At 46.8% G+C, this 19,595-nt stretch overlaps 1 non-coding gene across 1 annotated transcript; it reads right to left on the reverse strand.

The window, feature by feature from the left end:
* Nucleotides 1–13,927: 13,927 nt before the first annotated feature.
* On the reverse strand, nt 13,928–14,000 carry Trnak-cuu (transfer RNA lysine (anticodon CUU)). The gene has a single exon. It is a non-coding gene; the product is annotated as a tRNA-Lys (tRNA).
* Between the last annotated feature and the right edge of the window lie 5,595 nt (nt 14,001–19,595).

Raw genomic sequence — 19,595 nt, forward strand, 5'->3', positions numbered from 1 at the left:
CTTCCTCCTTTGAGGATGGAACTCACGACCCTTGGTTTACTAGACCAGTGCTCTACCACTGAGCTAAAGAGGCGCGGCCTAGCGGTACTTTTGCGTACTTTGTCCTTACGGTCGTCTGGATCATCAGACTTCATCTGACAACACTTTATATTACCGACTAATATTTGCAGCTATGCGACCCATTACTGCTTGGCTACACATCTGACACGTAACCGATGTGCTCTGCAAACAACAACACTTGCATTTCAGAACATGTCTTTCACACATGTCTACAAAGTCACCTTCACCTTCAAATACAGATTCCTTGCGACTGACAGAGACGTAGGCAAAGTTTAAAGTTGCTATTTCCATTACATCACTGTAATCAGGAAAACGGTAGTTTATATCTGCAGTGGAACAAAATTCCGTTCCGCCCAGCGTCGGGTTCGAACCCACGACCCTGAGATTAAGAGTCTCATGCTCTACCGACAGAGCTAGCCAGTTTGCTTCGGTAAATACCTGCCGGGTAGCACGTCACACAGTCCTCGTTTGGGTTGGGTGGTCCCATACAGAATCTCTCCATGCTGCCTAATGTTTTCCTAACGTCACACTCGTCACATACTTCACTTTTATTTCATAATCATTTCTGAGAGGTAAAGGAATTGCATGACAACCTGCAGAGGTAATGGCGTCAAAATTAACACTCATACTTGATGTGACTCAAAAGGCGAACGAGTTACTTTCCGACGTTGTTTTAGATGTGCAAGTGCCAGTGGAATCTCGGGTTGACGGCACTCTGCCGACCATTTCGCTAGTTAACACCGGTCTTGTTGTGTGTGTTTCAAGCTCAAGAGCATCTCCAAGCAGAAAATGGTCAACAGCAACATTCAGACGGTTTCGTACTGCTCAATTGCTACATTAAAACGGTATGTTTCTTTTTCAGAACTGATAAAACACGAGCGTGACAGCATTCGAACCTGTAATCTTCAGATCCGAATACCGACGCCTTATCCATTTTTTTTTCTTAACCACTTTTTTTTATTTTTGTTTAATGCTCATCCAAACTTTTTTTTTGTCTTCAACCACTTTTTTTCCTTAACCCCTTTTTTTTACTTCTCTTTTCAATAAGTAGATTGCAATGAAGGCAGAATCCCGGACGCGCAGCAACAGCAGTATGGCCTCTTCGGGGCACTGCAAGTGCGTCACGACACAGAACCCCTTCCCTATCATGACATGGGAGGACACATACTTTTTGTCTGTCTCCTCTGAGTTTATTTATATCATGGAACAAAGTTTTTACTTAGAACGTTGTGGTTTTTCCCTTATTTTATTTTATGTTTTTTTAGTTTTTTGTCTTTTTTTATTATTTGCTCTTTTTGGTTCTTGAATGTTGTAATTTGTTTGTACCTTTTTCTGTTGTGTTTTTTTTTTTTTTCGTACATAATACCGTGTAGAAGCCGTAGTCACTTCTCAGAGATTAATAAAATAGTTCACTCAGTCCACTGTTTGCTTGTTACTTCCTTATAGTTTCTATCGTGTTGTTCGTTTTTATCCTATTCCTGTCCTCTCGAAGACTATATTCAACATGTTGCCGTAGTGTTTTTTATGGTCACTGTATTTTTTTGATTCCCAATAAGCGGATTCCATATAGACGATGAAATCAAGTGAATTGTCTGATCCATTCCTTCTTATTACGTAATGTGTGTAGTGACCCATGAGCCACATGACAGCGTTATTTTTGCTTTCTGTAAAAAATGTCACTTCAGGCTGTAATAGCATTTGTGGTGTATAATGGCGGCCATCACTTCTGGTGAGGAGTGCAATCTTCTGTCTTATCCATGTCCAATTGTGAAATTGTCCTCTGCACGTGAATCTGTGGTGAAGTGTGTCCACGAATCCACACTTAGTGCAGTGATTTGTAGCACACAGTCCTATCTGATAAAGTTTTGCATTGGTTGGTACAGTGTCGCTGACTACCTTGTACCAAGTGGAAGCCACGTTTGTTGAATGGATTTTGAGTCTAAGGTTTTTCCATACAGTACGCCATATGACGTTCGGATATTTGATTTCTATGGCATTTTGTGTATCCCATTGGTGCGATGTATTTAGAATCTCCTTTGTAGTTATACTTGACTTGCACATAATGCGTGGCTTTAAGTAGCCGACCTCAATACAAAATTTCTTGATATGCGTTAGTGTGTTGTTTAGTTTGCCCACATTCACCGGGGGTTGCAGGGAACCTGGCTGGACAATTGTGAATAGTCGGGAGGTGATGTTATTTCTGTCCGTATTAATCATAAACAGGGTTCTTTTGATGTAAAGTGCAGTTGCCTTTGTAACCAAATTAGTTAGCCCTAACCCGCCCATCAGTCTTGCTTTGGTCACACTGTCCAGTCTAACTGTAAATATGTTGCCTTTCCACAGGTAGCTATTTGCAAGACGCATTACCTTTTTCACCTGTAACGTCGGTGCTGGGAATATTTGTGCTACAAAACAGGCTTTAGAAAACACGTAGGGGTTAATTAATTGAACATTTTGCAATAAATTCGCGGATCGCCAACGAAGTTCCCTTAACGCACCCTGTATTTTGTTCGCCGTGTCCCGCCAATTTACTGCAGCCATCTTCATTGGACAATTGTTCATAGTAATGCCTAGTGTTTTGTGGGAATCAACTAGTGACGCCCATTGGCTGCGTACCCTGTCAAACCCTCTTAGGTTTAAGATTTTACTCTTATGGGTGTTCACTTTTGCACCAGAGGCGCGACTATATTGACGTATCGTCTCTTCCAGAATTGTAATTTCTCCTCCGTTTCGAAGGACGACGCCCACGTCATCGGCATATGCTTTTGCTGTAAACGTGACTCCGGAGATTGTGACACCACTTAATTTGTCGCTGAGTTGCCGTAGCAAAGGTTCAAGTACAAGAACATACAAAAGCACTGATAACGGGCTCCCTTGTGGAACTCCCCTCTCTATATAAATAGTTTTCGTCGGCTGTCCGTTGACGTAAGCCTTGGCAGTTATTCCGGTCATCATCTGATGGATTACTCTAACTGCTCGATCGTCAAAAGCCAGATGTTTAAATATGAGGTCCACGTATCGGTGGCTGACATGGTCAAATGCCTTGCAGAAATCGACGAAGTATATTGCACACCTGATGTCAGTGACTGCCACGATAGAAATGAGGTCTCTGTATTCGGAGATGACCGACATGATCGTCCGGCCCGGGAAGCAGGCTTGATGGCCTTTTATTACTGTTCTGAGAAGTGGTGTGAGTCTCTCCTTAAGTGCTCGTGCAATGGTCTTGTAATCATAGTTCATCAACATTAAGGGGCGAAACTGATCAATGTTCTTTTGTCCTTTACTTTTCGGAATCAAGACTAGTTTTCCTTCCTTAAGTTCAGTTGGTAATTCTCCTCCTTGTATGGTTTCGTTTATTATATCCGTGAATGTTGACCCAATAATATGCCAAAACTTGTAATAAAATTCTTTTGGTAATCCATCTGGACCCGCCGATTTGTTGGAAGGTGACGTCTTTACGAGATGTAATATTTCGTCCTCTGCAAAGGCAGCAAGCAGACAGTTATTTTCATCAGTAGTGATCCGTTCCGTTAATAAGTGTAAAGTTTCAGGACGTTGCAGTCTCGGCAGTCTGGTCTTTAGAGTAGAGGTGAGAGAAATGCTGATGTATGGCGCGCACCATGTCATGTTGGTCGGTAATTACAGTCCCGTCTTCGAGTTTGAGGTGTTCAATAAAACTGCGTCGCCTATGAAGTTGGTGTTTGATCAGGTGAAACATTGAAGTAGTTTCTTATTGTAGTAGAGACTTCGCCTTTGATTTAAGTTTTAATCCCTCCAACTGCCGGTGTGTGATGCTTAGAAGCTTCGCTTTTATTTTTCGAATTTGCTCTAGGTGAGTAGCAGCTACATTATGTTTGTCATGTAGTTCTCGCAATACCGTATAATAAAATTCGATTGTCTTTTTGGTATCTCTAGTTTTTTTGAAAACTGTATAATTTTAAGGATTGCCGAAGTTTAGGTTTGGCAAACTTGACCCACCATTCGATTTTAGATCCGTATTTATGCACTGATTTCAAACATGCCGTCCATGTGGCTTTGATCCAGTCTTCCAGTTCGTCATCTTTGAGATGGGCAATGTTGAGCATCCACTGACTGCGGTAAAATTTAGTAGGTTGTCTTGCTAAATTGATAGTCATAGAAAACCCACAGTGATCCGAGCAGTATGTCGGGATTACTTCCACATGCAACACGTTATGAATTAGATTCTCCGACACATACTGCCTATCGATCCGACTGCATGATGTCGAAGTGAAATGCGTGAACTTGACTAGCGTAGGGAATTTGATTTCCCATGCATCTTTGTACTTCATGTTTCTAATTAAGTCATGCAGCTCCTTGCTGTAATTAAAGTGCGGCACCTGATCTTTCCTGTTAACTACACAATTGAAGTCACCACCAAATATTACAGACGCAGGATTTTTCCTCAGCAAGTAGATAAAGTCATCCTTGAAAAAATTAGCTCTCGCCGCTTTGTTGGTGTTACCGGACGGTGCATAAACATTGACAACGGTGACATCAAATATTTTACAATTAAGGCCTCTTCCTGTAACCAGTTTGTCCAACAACATCACCGGTAAACCTTCACAAGTTAAAATTGCGGTTCCTGTGTTTACGTCCGGTAGGACATTATAAAATATTTGAAAACCGGGTACGGTGGAATCAGTGAATAACACTTCTTGCAACAACACAACATCGGCCTCTGATTCATAGATAAATTGTTTTAACACTACTTTTTTCAAATCTGACGTTATCCTGTTAACGTTAATAGTTAATATTTTATAAGCTTGAATCATCTGAGAAGGTTAATTGTCATGTAGGGATGGCAAAGTGGAGGGGGTACACAAAATTCGAGATGTACACTTCGCCCAATGTGCACAATGTATTTGAGGGGAAGAAAAGTCAGCCTGAAGTCCGCCGCTTTTTCACTAAATGGCTGCACCTGTGCCCGTGTCTTTCGTTACATTTGCTATCTCATGAAAAGCAGGAACCGTGAGACTTAATATAGACACTTCCTGTTGAAGTACAACATCGGCTGCAGACCCGTTGATAAACTGTCGCTACCACCCTGTCTTCAAAGCTGTCGTGAACTTGTTAATATTAAGAGAAAGAAATTTATATGCCTGGGTCGTGCCCATCGGAGGAGGGAGAAAGCTGCATTGCATTAGCGGCCCAGTCCATCGCACTGTCAGACTGCGAAGTGACAGTGCCAGGTTCGCGTCCTGATTCCGCGGCACCTCTAATCGGAGTCTTCCTTCGGGCCGCGGAGACATTTGGTTTGGGTTTAGTTTTCCGTCGTCCACTAGCCGGGAGTTCCATGGCAGAAGGCGGGGTGGGCGGATCATGACTGAAATCGGTAGCCGGAGTGCCGGCTTCCTCCACTGGAGCTAACTCGTGCGAAGACGCGGCGGCGGAAGGCAATGTGTGTTTGTTTGTATCCACACTGTCTGTTGGTAAACAGCCGTCCGGCGTCCCAGGTTGGTTGAGTTCATGAAGGGGCAGGTTGGTGTTGACAACGGGCTCCAGACCAACTGCTTCGTCGTGTGTCTGTAGAGCCGACATCGGACGGTCGTCCTCTTGTTGTGCGTCCAAGTCGTGTTGTGGCGGGCCGGCCGGCGGCGTCACAACAGTCAGCTGTAAACACTGGCCGGCACTGTTGTTTACCGACGCCGCAGTGGAAGCAGCGGCGTCGGAGCCCTCATCTATGCAGTCCACGGCAACGTTTTCCTGGGAGGGAGTGTTTGCGTCCGTGACCGAGATCGGGTCGTTGACCGACAACTCTTCATCAGTTCCACTATCGTCACAGGTACGGCGTCGTTTGTTACCGACTGATAACGTTGTGCTGACAGCATGTGGAAGCTTCTCGCTCTTCTGCGCTAATAGCGGGAAGGACTCGTTGCTAAGATCAGGTTCAACGGCCTCTGATGTACCGGGTGGCAAAGGTGTCTCCTCCAAATTCTGACGTTGGGTCATAATATCAGCTAGTGTCAACCTCTGGCGTTTTTGTAAGGTGTTTTTAAGGACGAAAATACGCCGAGGACAATCACTGCGTAGATGCCCGCTCTCGTTACAAATATAACAAGTTTCTACTTGCCCACTATAAACGACATGTGCTTTATAGCCACAGACCACGATATTCGAAGGAATATTAACTTTAATGCTCATACCAACAGAACGAACCCTACTGTAGCATTGCAATTTGTGTTGGCTATACCATTTTTCCATTCTGATTTGCCGAATATCACCGTATTTAGCAAGAACATCTTTCAATAGGTAATGCTCAACTTCTGGTGGCAAATTGAATACTCGAACCTGTTTATATTCTACATCGGCATTGGTGATTAACACGGTTCTCACCGATTGGTCGCGATGATGGAATTCCGCCTTTCCTCCAGTTTTCTGCAATATCTTCTCCAGTTGTAACGGAGTGAGAAACTTGACAAAGAAACAGTAATCCGCCATATCATAGTACGCTGTGTGAACCTGGTCAGAACTTATCCCAATTACATCGAAAATCCAATTATGAATTTCCAGAGAGCTTGGTTGCACACGACGCGATGCCTTGTCAAACTCAAAACAATATGTATTCTTACGGGGAACCGATTTAGCCATAACTGTAACGATAAGCGGCCGAAACCGCTAGTAAGAGAAAAAAAAGAATAAGAGTACACAAAAACGGAAAATAACACGAGAAAAAAACACAATCACAGTCACAAGAAACGATGTAAACACGGCTTGCGGCGCTACGACGGCACGGAAGTGAAGGCACGTCCGAACGCTGTCGCGTCTCAAGCGGAACTGATCCGTGAGGCCACTCGGTCACTGACGACCAAGTGCAACTTGTATATGAGTCATCTCGAAACGCTCACACCCCTGATAATTTGTGTTTTCGTTCTACACAGCCGCTGCCCCTTGCTCTTTCCAACTCATCCGTTACATTCAACCTCTTACGTGACCGACCAAATATAGACTGGGAAACAAGACCACACACTTTGTGCATTCGGAATCGAAGGCAGGGCATCCCTCGCCGCGTTTGCTACGATGGCCATTTGCTACTTCTGCAGAAGCGGTGGCGACGACGACAACGACAATGACAACGACGACGACGACGACGGCAGCGAGAGGCTCTGACATATGTGAGAAATTCATCTATAAAATGTAATTCAGACTGCCTCGTCCCACCTTATGCTGTACCGCTTTGGCAAAGGCTTTATCTGCGCCATTCGCCTTAATCACATCTGAGAGTAATTCTTAATAAAAGGCATGTCACTAATTGTTCGTCATCACAGATACTGTTTGCTATACGGCCACGACGCGCAACTGATTTCCAAAATTCGACTTCCTCTTTTGAGGATGGAACTCACGACTCTTGGTTTACTAGACCAGTGCTCTACCACTGAGCTAAAGAGGCGCGGCTTAGCGGTACTTTTGCGTACTTCGTCCTTACGGTCGTCTGGATCATCAGACTTCAGCTGACAACACTTGATATTACCGACTAATATTTGCAGCTATGGCGACCCATTACTGCTTGGCTACACATCTGACACATAACCGATGTGCTCTCCGAACAACAACACTTGCATTTCAGAACATGTCTTTCACACATGTCTACAAAGTCACCTTCACCTTCAAATACAGGTTCCTTTCGATAGACAGAGACGAGGGCAAAGATTAAAGTTGCTATTTCCATTACATCACGTTAATCAGAAAAACGGTAATTTACATCTGCAGCGGAACAAAATAACGTCTGAATGTTGCTGTTGACCATTTTCTGCTTGGAGATGCTCTTGAGCTTGAAACACTCACAACAAGACCGGTGTTAACTAGCGAAATGGTCGCAGAGTGCAGTCACCGCGAGTTTTCACTGGCACTTGCACATCTAAAACAACGTCGGAAAGTAACTCGTTTGCCTTTTGAGTCACATCAAGTATGAGCGTTAATTTTGATGCCACTAGCTCTGCAGGTTGTCATGCAATTCCTTTACCTCTCAGAAATGATTATGCAATAAAAGTGAAGTACGTGACGAGTGTGACGTTAGGAAAACATTACGCAGCATGGAGAGATTCTGTATTTTTCTGTATTTTTGCTTTCTGTAAAAAATGTCACTTCAGGCTGCAATAGCATTTGTGGTGTATAATGGCGGCCATCACTTCTGGTGAGGAGTGCAATCTTCTGTCTTATCCATGTCCAATTGTGAAATTGTCCTCTGCACGTGAATCTGTGGTGAAGTGTGTCCACGAATCCACACTTAGTGCAGTGATTTGTAGCACACAGTCCTATCTGATAAAGTTTTGCATTGGTTGGTACAGTGTCGCTGACTACCTTGTACCAAGTGGAAGCCACGTTTGTTGAATGGATTTTGAGTCTAAGGTTTTTCCATATAGTACGCCATATGACGTTCGGATATTTGATTTCTATGGCATTTTGTGTATCCCATTGGTGCGATGTATTTAGAATCTCCTTTGTAGTTATACTTGACTTGCACATAATGCGTGGCTTTAAGTAGCCGACCTCAATACAAAATTTCTTGATATGCGTTAGTGTGTTGTTTAGTTTGCCCACATTCACCGGGGGTTGCAGGGAACCTGGCTGGACAATTGTGAATAGTCGGGAGGTGATGTTATTTCTGTCCGTATTAATCATAAACAGGGTTCTTTTGATGTAAAGTGCAGTTGCCTTTGTAACCAAATTAGTTAGCCCTAACCCGCCCATCAGTCTTGCTTTGGTCACACTGTCCAGTCTAACTGTAAATATGTTGCCTTTCCACAGGTAGCTATTTGCAAGACGCATTACCTTTTTCACCTGTAACGTCGGTGCTGGGAATATTTGTGCTACAAAACAGGCTTTAGAAAACACGTAGGGGTTAATTAATTGAACATTTTGCAATAAATTCGCGGATCGCCAACGAAGTTCCCTTAACGCACCCTGTATTTTGTTCGCCGTGTCCCGCCAATTTACTGCAGCCATCTTCATTGGACAATTGTTCATAGTAATGCCTAGTGTTTTGTGGGAATCAACTAGTGACGCCCATTGGCTGCGTACCCTGTCAAACCCTCTTAGGTTTAAGATTTTACTCTTATGGGTGTTCACTTTTGCACCAGAGGCGCGACTATATTGACGTATCGTCTCTTCCAGAATTGTAATTTCTCCTCCGTTTCGAAGGACGACGCCCACGTCATCGGCATATGCTTTTGCTGTAAACGTGACTCCGGAGATTGTGACACCACTTAATTTGTCGCTGAGTTGCCGTAGCAAAGGTTCAAGTACAAGAACATACAAAAGCACTGATAACGGGCTCCCTTGTGGAACTCCCCTCTCTATATAAATAGTTTTCGTCGGCTGTCCGTTGACGTAAGCCTTGGCAGTTATTCCGGTCATCATCTGATGGATTACTCTAACTGCTCGATCGTCAAAAGCCAGATGTTTAAATATGAGGTCCACGTATCGGTGGCTGACATGGTCAAATGCCTTGCAGAAATCGACGAAGTATATTGCACACCTGATGTCAGTGACTGCCACGATAGAAATGAGGTCTCTGTATTCGGAGATGACCGACATGATCGTCCGGCCCGGGAAGCAGGCTTGATGGCCTTTTATTACTGTTCTGAGAAGTGGTGTGAGTCTCTCCTTAAGTGCTCGTGCAATGGTCTTGTAATCATAGTTCATCAACATTAAGGGGCGAAACTGATCAATGTTCTTTTGTCCTTTACTTTTCGGAATCAAGACTAGTTTTCCTTCCTTAAGTTCAGTTGGTAATTCTCCTCCTTGTATGGTTTCGTTTATTATATCCGTGAATGTTGACCCAATAATATGCCAAAACTTGTAATAAAATTCTTTTGGTAATCCATCTGGACCCGCCGATTTGTTGGAAGGTGACGTCTTTACGAGATGTAATATTTCGTCCTCTGCAAAGGCAGCAAGCAGACAGTTATTTTCATCAGTAGTGATCCGTTCCGTTAATAAGTGTAAAGTTTCAGGACGTTGCAGTCTCGGCAGTCTGGTCTTTAGAGTAGAGGTGAGAGAAATGCTGATGTATGGCGCGCACCATGTCATGTTGGTCGGTAATTACAGTCCCGTCTTCGAGTTTGAGGTGTTCAATAAAACTGCGTCGCCTATGAAGTTGGTGTTTGATCAGGTGAAACATTGAAGTAGTTTCTTATTGTAGTAGAGACTTCGCCTTTGATTTAAGTTTTAATCCCTCCAACTGCCGGTGTGTGATGCTTAGAAGCTTCGCTTTTATTTTTCGAATTTGCTCTAGGTGAGTAGCAGCTACATTATGTTTGTCATGTAGTTCTCGCAATACCGTATAATAAAATTCGATTGTCTTTTTGGTATCTCTAGTTTTTTTGAAAACTGTATAATTTTAAGGATTGCCGAAGTTTAGGTTTGGCAAACTTGACCCACCATTCGATTTTAGATCCGTATTTATGCACTGATTTCAAACATGCCGTCCATGTGGCTTTGATCCAGTCTTCCAGTTCGTCATCTTTGAGATGGGCAATGTTGAGCATCCACTGACTGCGGTAAAATTTAGTAGGTTGTCTTGCTAAATTGATAGTCATAGAAAACCCACAGTGATCCGAGCAGTATGTCGGGATTACTTCCACATGCAACACGTTATGAATTAGATTCTCCGACACATACTGCCTATCGATCCGACTGCATGATGTCGAAGTGAAATGCGTGAACTTGACTAGCGTAGGGAATTTGATTTCCCATGCATCTTTGTACTTCATGTTTCTAATTAAGTCATGCAGCTCCTTGCTGTAATTAAAGTGCGGCACCTGATCTTTCCTGTTAACTACACAATTGAAGTCACCACCAATTATTACAGACGCAGGATTTTTCCTCAGCAAGTAGATAAAGTCATCCTTGAAAAAATTAGCTCTCGCCGCTTTGTTGGTGTTACCGGACGGTGCATAAACATTGACAACGGTGACATCAAATATTTTACAACTAAGGCCTCTTCCTGTAACCAGTTTGTCCAACAACATCACCGGTAAACCTTCACAAGTTAAAATTGCGGTTCCTGTGTTTACGTCCGGTAGGACATTATAAAATATTTGAAAACCGGGTACGGTGGAATCAGTGAATAACACTTCTTGCAACAACACAACATCGGCCTCTGATTCATAGATAAATTGTTTTAACACTACTTTTTTCAAATCTGACGTTATCCTGTTAACGTTAATAGTTAATATTTTATAAGCTTGAATCATCTGAGAAGGTTAATTGTCAAGTAGGGATGGCAAAGTGGAGGGGGTACACAAAATTCGAGATGTACACTTCGCCCAATGTACACAATGTATTTGAGGGGAAGAAAAGTCAGCCTGAAGTCCGCCGCTTTTTCACTAAATGGCTGCACCTGTGCCCGTGTCTTTCGTTACATTTGCTATCTCATGAAAAGCAGGAACGGTGAGACTTAATATAGACACTTCCTGTAGAAGTACAACATCGGCTGCAGACCCGTTGATAAACTGTCTCTACCACCATGTCTTCAAAGCTGTCGTGAACTTGTTAATATTAAGAGAAAGAAATTTATATGCCTGGGTCGTGCCCATCGGAGGAGGGAGAAAGCTGCATTGCATTAGCGGCCCAGTCCATCGCACTGTCAGACTGCGAAGTGACAGTGCCAGGTTCGCGTCCTGATTCCGCGGCACCTCTAATCGGAGTCTTCCTTCGGGCCGTGGAGACATTTGGTTTGGGTTTAGTTTTCCGTCGTCCACTAGCCGGGAGTTCCATGGCAGAAGGCGGGGTGGGCGGATCATGACTGAAATCGGTAGCCGGAGTGCCGGCTTCCTCCACTGGAGCTAACTCGTGCGAAGACGCGGCGGCGGAAGGCAATGTGTGTTTGTTTGTATCCACACTGTCTGTTGGTAAACAGCCGTCCGGCGTCCCAGGTTGGTTGAGTTCATGAAGGGGCAGGTTGGTGTTGACAACGGGCTCCAGACCAACTGCTTCGTCGTGTGTCTGTAGAGCCGACATCGGACGGTCGTCCTCTTGTTGTGGGTCCAAGTCGTGTTGTGGCGGGCCGGCCGGCGGCGTCACAACAGTCAGCTGTAAACACTGGCCGGCACTGTTGTTTACCGACGCCGCAGTGGAAGCAGCGGCGTCGGAGCCCTCATCTATGCAGTCCACGGCAACGTTTTCCTGGGAGGGAGTGTTTGTGTCCGTGACCGAGATCGGGTCGTTGACCGACAACTCTTCATCAGTTCCACTATCGTCACAGGTACGGCGCCGTTTGTTACCGACTGATAACGTTGTGCTGACAGCAAGTGGAAGCTTCTCGCTCTTCTGCGCTAATGGCGGTTAGGACTCGTTGCTAAGATCAGGTTCAACGGCCTCTGATGTACCGGGTGGCAAAGGTGTCTCCTCCAAATTCTGACGTTGGGTCATAATATTAGCTAGTGTCAATCTCTGGCGTTTTTGTAAGGTGTTTTTAAGGACGAAAATACGCCGAGGACAATCACTGCGTAGATGCCCGCTCTCGTTACAAATATAACAAGTTTCTACTTGCCCACTATAAACGACATGTGCTTTATAGCCACAGACCACGATATTCGAGGGAATATTAACTTTAATGCTCATATCAACAGAACGAACCCTACTGTAGCATAGCAATTTGTGTTGGCTAGACCATTTTTCCATTCTGATTTGCCGAATATCACCGTATTTGGCAAGAACATCTTTCAATAGGTAATGCTCAACTTCTGGTGGCAAATTGAATACTTGAACCTGTTTATATTCTACATCGGCATTGGTGATTAACACGGTACTCACCGATTGGTCGCGATGATGGAATTCCGCCTTTCCTCCAGTTTTCTGCAATATCTTCTCCAGTTGTAACGGAGTGAGAAACTTGACAAAGAAACAGTAATCCGCCATATCATAGTACGCTGTGTGAACCTGGTCAGAACTTATCCCAATTACATCGACAATTAAATCATGAATTTCCAGAGAGCTTGGTTGCACACGACGCGATGCCTTGTCAAACTCAAAACATAATGTATTCTTACGGGGTACCGATTTAGCCATAACTGTAACGATAAGCGGCCGAAACCGCTAGTAAGAGAAAAAAAAAGAATAAGAGTACACAAAAACGGAAAATAACACGAGAAAAAAACACAATCACAGTCACAAGAAACGATGTAAACACGGCTTGCGGCGCTACGACGGCACGGAAGTGAAGGCACGTCCGAACGCTGTCGCGTCTCAAGCGGAACTGATCCATTAGGCCACACGGTCACTGACGACCAAGTGCAACTTGTATATGACTCATCTCGAAACGCTCACACCCTCATGATTTGTGTTTTCGTTCTACACAGCCGCTGCCCCTTGCTCTTTCCCACCCATTCGTTACATTCAACCTCTTCTTAATGAAAGGCATGTCGCTAATTGTTCGTCGTCACAGATACTGTTTGCTATACGGCCACGACGCGCAACTGATTTTCAAAATTCGACTTCCTCCTTTGAGGATGGAACTCCCGACCCTTAGTTTACTAGACCAGTGCTCTACCACTGAGCTAAAGAGGCGAGACCTAGCGGTACTTTTCGTACTTCGTCCTTACGGTCGTCTGGATCATCAGAATTCAGCTGACAACACTTCATATTACCAACTAATATTTGCAGCTATGGTGACCCATTACTGCTTGGCTACACATCTGACACGTAACCGATGTGCTCTCCAAACAACAACACTTGCATTTCAGAACATGTCTTTCACACATGTCTACAAAATCACCTTCACCTTCAAATACAGATTCCTTGCGCCTGACAGAGACGTAGGCAAAGTTTAAAGTTGCTATTTCCATTACATCACGTTAATCATATAAACGGTAATTTACATCTGCAGTGGAACAAAATTCCGTTCCGCCCAGCGTGGGGTTCGAACACACGACCCTGAGATTAAGAGTCTCACGCTCTACCGACTGAGCTAGCAAGGCTGCTTCGGTGAATACCTGCCGTGTAGCACGTCACACAGTACTCGTTTGGGTTGGGTGGTCCCATACAGAATCTCTCCATGCTGCGTAATGTTTTCCTAACGTCACACACGTCACGTACTTCACTTTTATTTCATAATCATTTCTGAGAGGTAAAGGAACTGCATGACAACCTGCAGAGCTAGTGGCGTCAAAATTAACACTCGTACTTGATGTGACTCAAAAGGCGAACGAGTTACTTTCCGACGTTGTTTTAGATGTGCAAGTGCCAGTGAAAACTCGCGGTGACGGCACTCTGCCGACCATTTCGTTAGTTAACACCGGTCTTGTTGTGGGTGTTTCAAGCTCAAGAACATCTCCAAGCAGAAAATGGTCAACAGCAACATTCAGACGGTTTCGTACTGCTCAATTGCTACATTAAAACGCTATGTTTCTTTTTCAGAACTGATAAAACATGAGCGTGACAACATTCGAACCTGTAATCTTCAGATCCTAAGTCCGACGCCTTATCCATTTTTTTTATTTTTTTTTTTGTAGAAAATCTCAGACCTAGCCGCGAATCGAACCCGGGTCCGTAGGAGGGCAATTCGTCACTCTGACCACTCAGCTACTTTTTTTTTTCTACAGTCGCACGGCTCCGGACTGCGCGCCTTTTTTTTTTTTTGAGAATGCATAAAAAAAACAAGGCAGCCTTGCGCAAAAAGTTGCCAATAAAGTGAACTAAAAAGGGCCATCTTGCTCGCCGCGGTCACATTGCTAGGCGGGCGGCCAGGAACGGGTGGTCGTCATTACATTGGACATCACCAGCCACCAATCGTTGGAGCGCCCGGGGCCGCTGCACACAGTCAGAGACTGTTTCTGTTACCATAGGGGAATCGTGGAAAGATCACATCTACAAGTTAATGTCTTCTCACACCCGGCACACCCCAGCTGGGTGGTGGGTCCATGAATGACGAACCCAAATAGTTCCCAAAAAGGTTCCGGTAATCCTGTCTGTTCGTTAAGACCAGAAACTCGTCGATCATATAGTACCATAAATCGAGGACGTCTTTGTCTCCATCTCGGTATATGTAGTGTATCGCCATTCCTCATACCCAATTAACCGCATTCATCCGGGTCATAGGGAAATAGACAGCGTCGGGATGAAAGAGTTCTTGGGGTAAAATCGAAACGTAGGGGCGGCGGAGCAGGAAAGCTAGGATCTGGCGGATCAGTTTCCAGCACTCACGCGCGGGGCCACATTTCAGTCTATGTTCGTCCGTGTCTAACGTCGTGCAACGGGGGCACACAGGGTCGTCAATTAGGTGAATGGCATGCAGCCGTTGTCTGGTTGGAAGTATCTCGTTAACGACCACATACCACGTCGACCGCACGAAAGTAGACAGGAACGGCGCGTGGATGGCTCGCCATACCCGTGGCCAGTCGACCGTAGGGTGGCGCCGTACAATGTCGTTATCCGGAGTCCAGTGTTGGAGAGCACTATAATAAGTCTTCGCTGTCGGATTCCGTGTCTCCGATATAACCCGCAACACATAGCTATGCTCTACGAAAAACGTTCTAATATGTGACAGCGAGGGCGATAAATGTCCAACAGGTACCGGTGGGTACAGCGTACGTGGGGCCACTTCTTCAATCAGTAGGCCAGGGAGACTGGCTGTTGGTGAAAGGCAGAGTCGCCTCATGGAACAGAGATACAGTGCCAGCGCTCTGTGCTTGACGTGAGTGAGTCCAACACCGCCTTTGTCGAAGGGTAAAGTAAGCATAACAAAACGGATCTTGAAAACAGCACCATCGTTCACCACGTGTCCAAACACTGCCTGTATCCTGGAAGCCATCGTGTCCGTTATCGGCAGTACATGGGCGTAATGGTTAAGGTGAGAAGCCATGTACACATTGACGTATTGGGCGCGTTGCAAAATGTTCAATGATCTGAATTTATTGAGACGAGCCTCTAAACGGAGTCGCCGTAAGACCATACGATACGTAAAGGCCACCGTGCGTTGTATTTGTCGATGCAGTGATATCCCTAAACACTTGAGCATCGGGACCTTTGTCAGAGGTACGGCCAGACCTGCAGGCATTCCTCGTCCTACCTCCATGTAGCGTGATTTCCGAAGGTTGAGCACACTGCCTGCCACCGCCCCATACTGGTGGAGCCAGGAAAACGCCGTGTGTATTTCGTCACCAGACCGTGCTAAGAACATCACATCGTCGGCGTATGCACCACATCGAAAGGTTACGGAACGGAGGGTAAGTCCTTCTAAGCGTCGCCGTAGTCCGTGAAGAGCTGGTTCGAGGGCAACGGCGAAGAGCATGGCAGAAACAGGACAACCCTGCCGGACGGACCTGTTGACACGGACGGGGGCGGACCGACAGCCGTTGATCATAATCCTCGTGACAGCCCCATGGATCAATCGAAGCACAACAGACGTCGTCAGACGCGGGACACCGATGTGTTCCATAACAGCACGCAGGAAACCATGGTTAACGCGGTTGAAAGCATGGTCGAAGTCCAGTGCAACAAGAGCGCCTTGGAGGCGGCAAGTTTGCATGAGCGCCACCACGTCTCTATAGGTGCTTAAAGTCGTAAACACATTAGTGTCGCCCCTGAGGCAGGTTTGATCAGTGTGAATGGCCGCCATTACCGTAGGTTTGAGCCTCTCACGGAGCATGCGTGTCAACAGCTTATAGTCAGTGTTTAGCATTGTCAACGGGCGGAAATCAAGAGGGCGACGGCCTCCGCCGGGTTTGGGCACAGGGATCAAGAGACCCTCAGTAAAGTCAGATGGTACCTGAAAATCGGCGTCCAGGAGTTCACTGTATATCCTGACCCACATTGGGCCCATGAGATCAAAGAACCGCTTGTAAAATTCAAGAGGGAGGCCGTGAGGGCCAGGCGTTTTGTTGGGAGAGCCACGCAACAGAGCCTCTCGCAGTTCTTCCAAAGTCACCGCCGACAAGAGCGTAGCATCATCTTGTAGGTTCCGAGAGACTGGTAGGTCAGATAGGACTTCCCTGACCCCTACATTCATGTGGGACTCCCTCTCGTAAAGAAGTTTATATGACTGTGTGAACGCTCGGACGATATCCATTTGTGCGTCAACGCGTCGCCCATCCTTCGTCTCAACCTCGGTAATGAGCTGCCTCTTGCGTCTTCGGCGTTCTTGAATGATATGGTGGAGGGAAGGTCGTTCACCACGAACATCATCAGTCGTCCTCGCTCGCACCCGCACACCCGCAAGACGTACGGCATTGATACGAAGCAATTGTGCCTTGACGCGTTGTACTGCTGATTGTCGCTCTGGCGACGGCGGTTGTACAGCCGGTTCGCGGAGCACAGTATAGTAAAAATCAGTAGTCGCAGTATACCAGCGCGCTCGGTCGCGTCCATAGCTGACTAATGTTCGGCACAGTGCGGGTTTTGCACACCGTAACCACCATTGAAGTACAGAACGGTAGGCGGGTAAATGCCGGTGGCAATTGCTCCATGTGGACTCGACTGCGCGTCTGCAATTTATCTCATCAAGAAGGGCCACATTGAGGCGCCACGGACCCCTACTTCGGCGGACGCGCTGGCGGGGAAGGGTGAGAGTACACACATATGCGAGGTGATCCGTGAACGCTGCCGACCACATCTCAGCGTCGACAACGACCGATCGTAGGCCGCGGGTGATGTAGACTCGATCCAAACGGCTCGCGGAGTGACTAGTAAAGTAGGTGTGTGCTCGACGGTCGCCGTGTTTGATGATCCAGGTGTCCAACAAGGCCAAGTCCTGTACAAGTGCCTGGAGTGCCGGGCAGGTGGTATAGTGTGGCTCCTGGTCGGATGGGCGGAGCACACAATTAAAATCGCCGCCTACTACCAAGTGGTCGGTATTGCCCTGGAAGAGCTGGGCTATATCTTCGGCGAAAAAGGTGCGCCGTTATCTCCTTTTGCCGGTGCCTGAAGGAGCATATAAGTTCACCAGACGTACTGTACCAATCGTGAGTGCGACCCCCCGGGCCGACGGTAAATAGGAGACATCAGTGGCCATTATCCGTTCCCGCAGTAGAATCGCCGTACCTCCGCCGCCCACATCTGCAGGCATAGTGTAGGCGTCATAACCGTAGGCATCGAGACAGAGTCCTGATCGGACTTCTAGAAGGAAAACAACGTCCAGATCCGCAGCGATTAACGTATCCTTCAGCATACGGGTCTTGACATCAGATGTAATGCCATTGACGTGGATCGTGGCGAGGCGGTATGCCTGGTCCATCAAGTCTCGGGAGGTGACCATGGTATGACAGGAGGGCAGTAGTCGTGACGTGGAGCGCCGCTCTTGCGAAGTGCTAGGCAGCGACGAGAGGTGCTCATGACGCCCTAGGCGTCTGTCGCCGGCCGCGTAGACGCTGCCATCGGCATCGGTGCATCGTCTTGGTCCTGAAAGGCATCCTGAAACTCCATCTCCTGCGCCCAGTCGCCCAGGGACGTTGACACCACTGGATCTCGAGAGGCAGACGGAGGCAAGGGTGCATCCCCGGTGTCGGAGCTGCGGTGATCTCCCGTATCCCCATGTGGTCCAGACCCAGCGGTAGTGGGAGAAGACGTCGAACCGTGTGAGACGGTAGGGTCGCCTGTGTTGGCGCGGTGGAGCGGTTGCGGCACCTCGTCATCCAGCGGTGTCGCCTCGGGGTGTTCTACGTCGTCGGTTGTCTTGCGCCGCTTCTTATGACGCTTGGGTGATTTCTGCTTACGCTGCCGCGCCTCTGTTTCCGACGTAGGGCAAGGGGAGGACGCTGCATCCTGTGCTTCAACTTCCATCTCACCGTCGGCGAGCCGTTGTGACGGTGCGCCGGGGTCCGACGAAAGGACATCAGTAGCATCAGCACTGAAAGACGCTTGGGGCTCCGTGGAAGCTACTGCAGGGTCCTCCAAAGCTCGCACCAATACAGTGGGGTCGTCATATACAGCTGGCGTCTCCCGTCTCGCCGCCGCAACATACGTAATCGGCAGAGAGGTCGGTGTCGACGGACGAATCTGGTCGGTCGAGGGTGTCTGCACGAGACGGCGTTGCAGGCATTCGGTACACATGTGTCCCGTCTGGCCACAACCGGAGCAGGTTCTCGGCTGACCGTCGTAAATAATTATTGCCCTGCAACCAGCGATCGTGAGATACGAAGGAATATGGCGATGCAGGTCAATACGGACTTGTCGCACCCCGTTAAGGACAGGGTAGGTGTCGAAGGTCTTCCATTTTTCGGCCGTGTGGCCGAGAACTGTTCCATAGGGTCGAAGAGCAAGGGTGACCAAATCCGCTGGAACTTCAAAAGGGAGCTCAAACACGCGCACATTTTGGATTCCCAATCCAGCACGTTCAAGCGTCACCACACCCACGTTCCCGTCTGAGTGGCAGAACCGATAATCTGCCGTCCAGCGTCTGAGAAGTTTGTCACATGCTTCGTCGTCAGTGAACTTAAGATATACGACGCTGGAGACAATAGATAAGTGGATACCGATCAGCTCGTTAGGATCAACATGTACCACATCGCGTAAAAAACGCTCTACTTCGTGGGCCTTGGGTCTAGAGTACGTAGTGTCGAACTGCAGCTTGATCGTGG

This window comes from Schistocerca gregaria, chromosome 8, assembly GCF_023897955.1.
Source record: "Schistocerca gregaria isolate iqSchGreg1 chromosome 8, iqSchGreg1.2, whole genome shotgun sequence".
Taxonomy (NCBI): domain Eukaryota; kingdom Metazoa; phylum Arthropoda; class Insecta; order Orthoptera; family Acrididae; genus Schistocerca; species Schistocerca gregaria.